Consider the following 7,785-nt stretch of genomic DNA (forward strand, 5'->3'; position numbering starts at 1 on the left):
AAGAGTGGAAATGCTGGATCATTTGGTAGTTCTATTTTTAGTTTTTTGAGGAACCTCCATACTGTTTTCCACAGTGGCTGCACCAATTTACATTCCCACCAAGAGCGTAGGAGGTTCCCTTTTCTCCACATCCTCGCCACATTTATTATTTGTGGTCTTTTTGATGATAACCATTCTGACAGGTGTGAGGTGATATCTCATTGTAGTTTTAACTTGCATTTCTCTGATGATTAACGATGTTGAGCATCTTTTTATGTGCCTGTTGGCCATCTGTATGTCTTCTTTGGAAAAATGTCTATTCAGATTTTCTGCCCTTTTTAAATTGGGTTGTTTGGTTTTTGTGATGTTGAGTTGTATGAACTGTTTTAGATATTAACCCCTTATCAGTCATATCATTTGCAAATATTTTCCCCCATTCAGTAGGTTGTCTTTTCATGAACAAATAATTTTAAAATTTGTATGGAAACACGAAAGACCCCAAATAGCTAAAACAATTTTGAGAAAGAAGAATAAAGCTGGACGTATCAAGCTCCCTGACTTCAGACCATACTAAAAAGCTACAGTAATCAAAACAGTATAGTACTGGCACAAAAACAGACATATAGATCAATGGAACAGAATAGAGAGCCCAGAAATAAACCTACACACTTATGGTTAATTAATATATGACAAAAGAGACAAGAATATACAGTGGAGAAAAGATAGTCTCTTCAATAAGTGGTTTTGGGAAGACTGGACATGTTAAAGAATGAAATTAGAACATGTTCTATCACCATACACAAAAATAAACTCAAAATGGAATAAAGACCTAAATGTAAAATGGCCTATGGAAACAATAAGACTCTTAGAAGAAAACAGGCAGAACATTCTTTTACGTACTGGTAGCACTATTTTTTTGGATCTGTCTCCTAAGGCAAAGGAAATAAAAGCAAAAATAAACAAATGGGACAGTTTAAAGCTTCTGCACAGCAAAGGAAACCATTGACAAAACAATGATGTTGAAACTTTAAATAGGGTTATCAGAAAAGGCACAATTGCCCCTAATATTTGCAGGACCTCGATCAAGAATACCAGTGGGGTCCACATACTAAATATTCTAAAATTATAAATAAAAAATACTGTTAATTAGAATACATTCTATTCTCTTAGCTTGACATATATCTTCATAATGACAAACTTGAAAATTATGTATAAAGTTATGGCTTTTATATGACAGAAAATACCAAACATTACTGATTTAATTATTATAGTGTGTTTCTGGGTGTTGTGTTGATGGGCTAGCCATATTTAAGTGAATGATCAAATAGAGACATATATAATTCATACTATTGTATATATTTATATAGTTTAGAAAAGCTTTTTCCTGCTTTACAAAATTTTATTTGGAACCTCATAAAATTTTAGGATGTGAAATTTGAGAAAATGTCCATGGAGGTTCTTTCTTGTATGAGCTGTAAAATTTGGAAGACTTTTCTTTATAAGGACTAATTTCTGTCTCTGGATATTTTGAGCCTGTTTCTCCTCCACTACTTATGTACTCCTTGTGTCAGGTGCTGTGAGATACCTTTATTTTGTAATACAACCTCTGGATCCCAGGCACCTGTGTGCCCCAGCTCTGGGGGAGTTGGCACAGTTGAAGTAGGAGTATTTCTAGAAGCTATTCCTACAAGGAGACAACTATCAATAAACACACAGCAGTGTCAGCAAATTATATAAATATGCTTTACTAAACTACCTTTCTGCTGAAACCCCAAAATATATGTGGCCACTTGCTATAAGGGACAGTACGATGGAGGGGACCTCAGAGTGGAAAGAGGCCATGGTCTAGCTCTAGGGAAAATAGAGCACTTTCAGAGCCATGTGACAAAACCCCAACGATGATGAACATATGGCTTCTCCAAAGCCTTTCCCATTGTTTTGAAGAAAGTCTTTTAAAAAAGTCTTCATCAGTTTCTTCATAAATCCACCTCATTTATCAACAAAAACAAGCCGAAGGGGGGAAAAGCCCACATGAAGTATATGTAGTTCTATACAGAGCAGATCTTTCCATTTTCGGATTTCAATAGATATTGAAGTTATTCTTGATTTAAAATGTTGTCACTGGGTGGCCTCATCTTTTCTGAGGGAAAGAACTAGGATCTGGATCAGCCTGTTCTCCAGTCTCCTCCAGTTCCCGGGATTCTGAGACTGTCTTTGAAAGTATCTTTGGCGCATTCAGTGTCTCAGGAAGGCTAGTGGAGCCAGATTGCCCACTCGAACCAGAACTGGAGGAAGGTTCCCACTGTTAAAAGATCATTGATAGAGAAAGGGAAGTTGGCTCCAGTGCTGATAACAAAGCAAGGATAGTAGTGGGGGCTGGGGAGGGGAAAGCTGGAGTGCCCACCCAGAGGGGGCCTCCCACACAGGGAAACTTCTGCATCACAAACTAGATCGGACTTAGTTTCTGCTCTGAATCATAGCTGGACTCAGTTCTTCCTGCTTAATTTGACTTGGATTATTTATCTCTGTTTAACATGGTGTGCATGGATCATTTTCACTCAGATGGTACCATGTTCCCCAAACGAAGCCTTAACTGTAAAGGACAAAGAATTCAGCAATGACATCTTTCATGCTTTAATTAATGAGAATGCCCCTAAATAAGACCCAGAGGACCACATATCACATCTGAGCACAATTACATTATATCTGCACAATGCCTGCACTTAGCAGTTCTGGGCTTCCTGTTTCTCCATACAGTATAGAGATAGAGTCACAACTCCAATCCATGTTAGATTATAGGAACCAAACTTGATTACAGGAACCAATTCTGCAAATATTCAGTGGAGAGATTTTTTTATGTTCACGGAGGTTAAAAAATAGCTCAGTGGAAACCAACAAAATTAGGTGTAGGTCAGGGAATTACTTCAATATTTCGTGGCACGATTGGTTTTACTAAGTCCCACATTAGCCTAAAATGTGGTGACTTTATGTCCAGAAGTTTTTTCAACAGTCCTGGTTTCAAATTTACTGTGTTATTTCCCCACTAGGGAGGCTTGATTGTCACTTCATGGTGACCATATCTTTGGTTTAGAAAATATTAGGCAAAAGAGAATTTTGCTTTACTTCATTTTCTTAATTGCTAAAGCTGCAAAGGTGAAAGACAGAAAAGTTGACATCAATACTGTAAATGTATAGGCATCCCAGTATCTCTCTTATGGCACTTAAACTGTGTGCATACAAGAACTTCAGTACAAAAAGAAAAGTAGCCATTATGTTGGATAGCTTGCTTCTGTTATTTATTTTCAAGGAAATCTATACTTGGTCTATCACAATATTTATTAACCTTTATTAGTTTTGTTGCTTAATTGTCTGATTTTCCTACTAAACCATAAGTTTCAAGGAGGTAAGAATCACATATATCATTGTAATGTATGCCTTATTCCATTCATAATTCTAATTGGGGAACACATACTTTTATTAGTGACAACTAAAAAATAGAATTCCAAGTATGTACCAAAGGCATTCTTGTTAATAGTGAAATTCAGGAAGAATCTTTAAATTGGCTTTTAATAAATTCACCATAAGATGAGTCAAATGTGAGTAACAATCAGTACAGGTTGGTTTCTGCTGCTGTTTTTACTGGCAAACAATGGCCAACTGCCAAAAAGCAGGGTCAATCCACACAGCTGTTTTCAGTGATTCATTTCCCTTGATTTCCCAGCAGACCCATTCGGGAGAATAGCAGGCTTTAAGCCCTACTTACCAGCCTCATGGTTGCAAGGACCTCCCTCCCCTTCAATTGTGGGAGCATTTTAAAGGCTACAGTTGAGGGTCAGTCGTCCTGGGAAACAAAGTTGTTTCCATGCCTAGAGTATAACCTGGCAAGAATGGGCCAGAAGAAAGTGAAATGTTGATTTTAGGGTGAGATGCTCCCCCATGGCTCTGAATCATAACCTGTCCCCCTCCCAGCTTTCTCTCCCACCACACCCAGATGTGAGCCTCACTTTCCAAACACTCTGCCAGTTTCCAAAATACAGAAGTTTCTTTCACCCACTGGTCCCACTGCTATTGCCACTGGCTGGAATGCTCTTCCCTCTTCTTTGTTTGAGAACCTCCTCTTTTCTCCAAGGTGCAACCCAAGTATCACAGACTCTAGAAGCTTCTCATAAACCCTCCAAGGTGGATTAGATACTCATTCTTAATGGGGGGATATTGCCCGCAAGGGGATGAAAATTGGCTCTTGGAAGGCAAAAAAAATTCTTACTCTTTTTATGTATAAAACACAGACATTGGGGTTTCCCTGGTGGCTCAGTGGTTGAGAGTCCGCCTGCCGATGCAGGGGACACGGGTTCGTGCCCTGGTCCGGGAAGATCCCACATGCCGCGGAACGGCTGGGCCCGTGAGCCATGGCCGCTGAGCCTGCGCGTCCGGAGCCTGCGCTCCGCAACGGGAGAGGCCACAACAGTGAGAGGCCCGCGTACCGCAAAAAAAAAAAAAAAAAAAAAAAACCCACAGACATTAATATAGTACATATATAGACATACAATGTATCTGTAATATGAACTTTTCACTTCAGGGGCAGTGATTAGAAGAAAATATTTAAAGAGTCTGCTTAAGTGGGTATTAGTGAAAATAATTTTGAGAAACCCCAGGCTGCATGCTCCTTTGACTACCCCTGTGCCTACTATTTAGCTTGTTTCAAATCACTGATTTAGAATAGTTTGCTGCCCAGCATTATTGCAGCAAGAGCTGACTCATCCCCCTTTGTAAACCCTTCTCCCACTCCAGTCGTGGCTGTAAGCATCTTAAGAGCTGGGACAACTGTCTTGCTCTCCATCACCCCCTTAGGACCAGGCGCAGTACTGCAACGCAGTGGACGCTAAGAAGTTTGTTCAACAGCTTTGAGGAGATCATGGCTTCACAGCCCTACTCACAAATTTTACACCCGTTGTGCCATACAAAGAAGCTTTGATTCCTTCCCACTCTTTCAGCACCTATATTTGATGAGATGGTGTTTCATGAATTTTGATTCCACCTGCAACAACCAAAGAAGGGATGACTCCAATCTAGTATCTACAAGGGTGTATTATTGTTTCTATTAAAACAATTTTTCTCTCTAAAATCACCCTTATTTCTACCAAAATAGCCAAATAAAGACTAATTTGTTTGGGTAAAAAAAGGAAATAAAAATTTCTTGTAATCTTAAAAAAAAAAAAAAAAAAGAAGGGATGACTCCAAGTTGAACTTACAGCGTTGATGTGTCCTGTTCAAATGTCCAAAGAATGTTTTGGCTCAGCTATTGTTTGACATGCTCTATTTCCAAAGGTTTCCATCAAGGAGGGCATTTTCACTGTGACGTCAGTTGAATCAGAAGTACTGGGTGACAATTTGCAGACATGTTTGCAGCTTTTTGTAGTGGCACAGATCCCTGGGACGACTTCAAATTCCTTGAAAAGTCAATATCAGAAAACTGTCCTTAAAATGAATCGTACCTGTCATTCTCCTATTTTATCTAGCTCTTGTATTAATATCACACCTTATAATGAAGAAGGAAAAACTGACAGGGGATAGCTAACTTTATTGAGTGTGTACTATGTTCTATCTGTTTTGCTAAGTATTTTCCATACATTGAACTCTCCCAATAGTCCTATAAGTATTATTGTTTTTCTGATTTACAGATGAGGAAACCAATGATTAAAGCAGTTAAGAAATTAGCTCGAGGACTCACAGCTAGAAGTGGACAGCTAGGATTTAAACCCAGGAAAGTCTAACTCTAGAGCCGAAGCTTTTAAAGCACTATGCCAGTTAAAAAAAAAATCTGTTTCAAAAGTACATAAATAAAATAAGAAAATAAAAGATCATTGATTTAACTATTCTTTTTATTGGTAGGTACTTTACCAAATATATCGTATGTATTCTAAAAGCATCTAAATGGTGGTGATCACGATTGCTGTTAACAAGATTAAATAAATGGACTGGGCATTTAAGTTTGCAAATCAAGATGAAATTTCCACTTGGGATACATGCATGGCAATCCCAGCTATGAGTCTATGTATGGAAAATGGACTGTCCCCAGATAGTATAAAGTTGAAAAATAGATTCCAAGTAAAATATTGAGACATGTTGGAGAATTTGCATACCACACTTGTTGTTAGAAGTTATCATTGATAGAAAAGTGTGAGTAAGTGTTGGGGGGTAATGGGGGTGGTGAAAGGAGACAAAAAAGGGAGAAACTGGAAAGACTAAAAGAGAAAATTCAGGTTCTGTGTTGTAAGCATCTCCACTTCCCTCCTCCATTCCAACTGACAGCATGAAGGAATTCTTTTCATAGAAAGTTGGCATTACAATAGGACATCAGCGACTAAAACAGAAAAAGAAAAGAAACTCCTGAATGTGGAAAGCAAGTCCATGGTTCAGAAAGCATGAACTTAGCACAGACATTTTCCATTTCTAGGAGACGTGACATTCCCTGTGTGGCAACATTTCACTCGGCACCCTTGAAAGATCGAGCCACATTTTAAGGTCTTTACAAGAGTACTGAGAGAGTAGTATTCTTTAAACTTAAGTGGATTTTTTTTTTTAAAGTATAGCCTTACAACAGAGGGGAAATTGTAATAAGGGCAAAATAGAATTCAATTCTTTAGCTAAGAAATTTATCCCAAATGAAATTTCAGATTTTGTTCTTGTCCTGAAAACTTCCCAAGAAGCCCTTTTTTGTAAGCAAAACTTTTTTTCCTAAGACTTACCACTGATGCTGATTTACTCCCACTCATCAGCTATTTTGTTACTGGAAAAGCACATAGTCTAGTTGAAGGTATGGTCTCTGCAGCAAGATATACTACTGTGTTCTCGGGCAGGTCACTCACCTTCCCTGACCCTCAGTTTCCACACCTACCAAATCAGGTCGTACTATTTACTTCTAAAGGCAGCAATGAGTTGAATGAGGAAGCATACATAAATGTTCAGCTTAATTTTCCCCCCCTTCATTCTTGTCCTTTCTTCTTTGGTTGTCAATGTTTTCTCTAAGTTTTCTTCCAACCTTTAGTTCTGTGGTAGTTAATTCCCCTTGTAAGAAATATTTTTGTAGTACTCAGTTGGTTTTCCTGTAAAATTTTCACAGGTAATCAGAGAGTAGAGGCAAACAGGAAAAATGGCGTGGAGGAAATATCATGGTATGGTTTCATGTGTACAGCTCACCACTGCTGCTTGTGGTCTGAGTTAAGGAAAGCAGCCCGGTCACCATTGGAACAGAAAATTTTAAAGTCACTCAAGGCAAGGTCTAGCTGAACAGACATTTCTCAAGAGTGCCAGCTGGCAATGATTATAGAAGGCTCTAAGGGATAGAGAAAAAAAGACACAGTTACAAAGAAAAAAAAAAGAGATCATTGATTTAACTATTCTTTTTATTGCTAGGCATTTTACCAAATATATCATGTGTATTACATTGTGTGATCTTTTCAATAACATAGGACAGAAACATTTAACCCCGTTTGCAGATGAGAAAACTGAGGTTCTCAGAAGCTAAGTTAACCTCCCCAAGTTTAATCAGCTAGTAAGCATCTAGGTCAGAATTCTAACCCAGTCTGGGGGCTCCAAAGGCTGTCCATGTTACCTGCTGATTCCCAATGATATATGAGCCAGGATGTATAATTCAAGTTAGTTTAAGCAAAAATAGGGAATGTATTAATTCCCATAAGCAAGTCATGGGGAAGAGTAGAAAGAGCTAGTCCCAGAAACAACTAGTTCCACTTCATATATGTTATATATATTATATATATATATATATATATATATATATATATATAT

Source organism: Monodon monoceros, unplaced genomic scaffold, assembly GCF_005190385.1.
Source record: "Monodon monoceros isolate NGI ecotype Baffin Bay Population unplaced genomic scaffold, NGI_Narwhal_1 Super_Scaffold_3, whole genome shotgun sequence".
Taxonomy (NCBI): Eukaryota; Metazoa; Chordata; class Mammalia; order Artiodactyla; family Monodontidae; genus Monodon; species Monodon monoceros.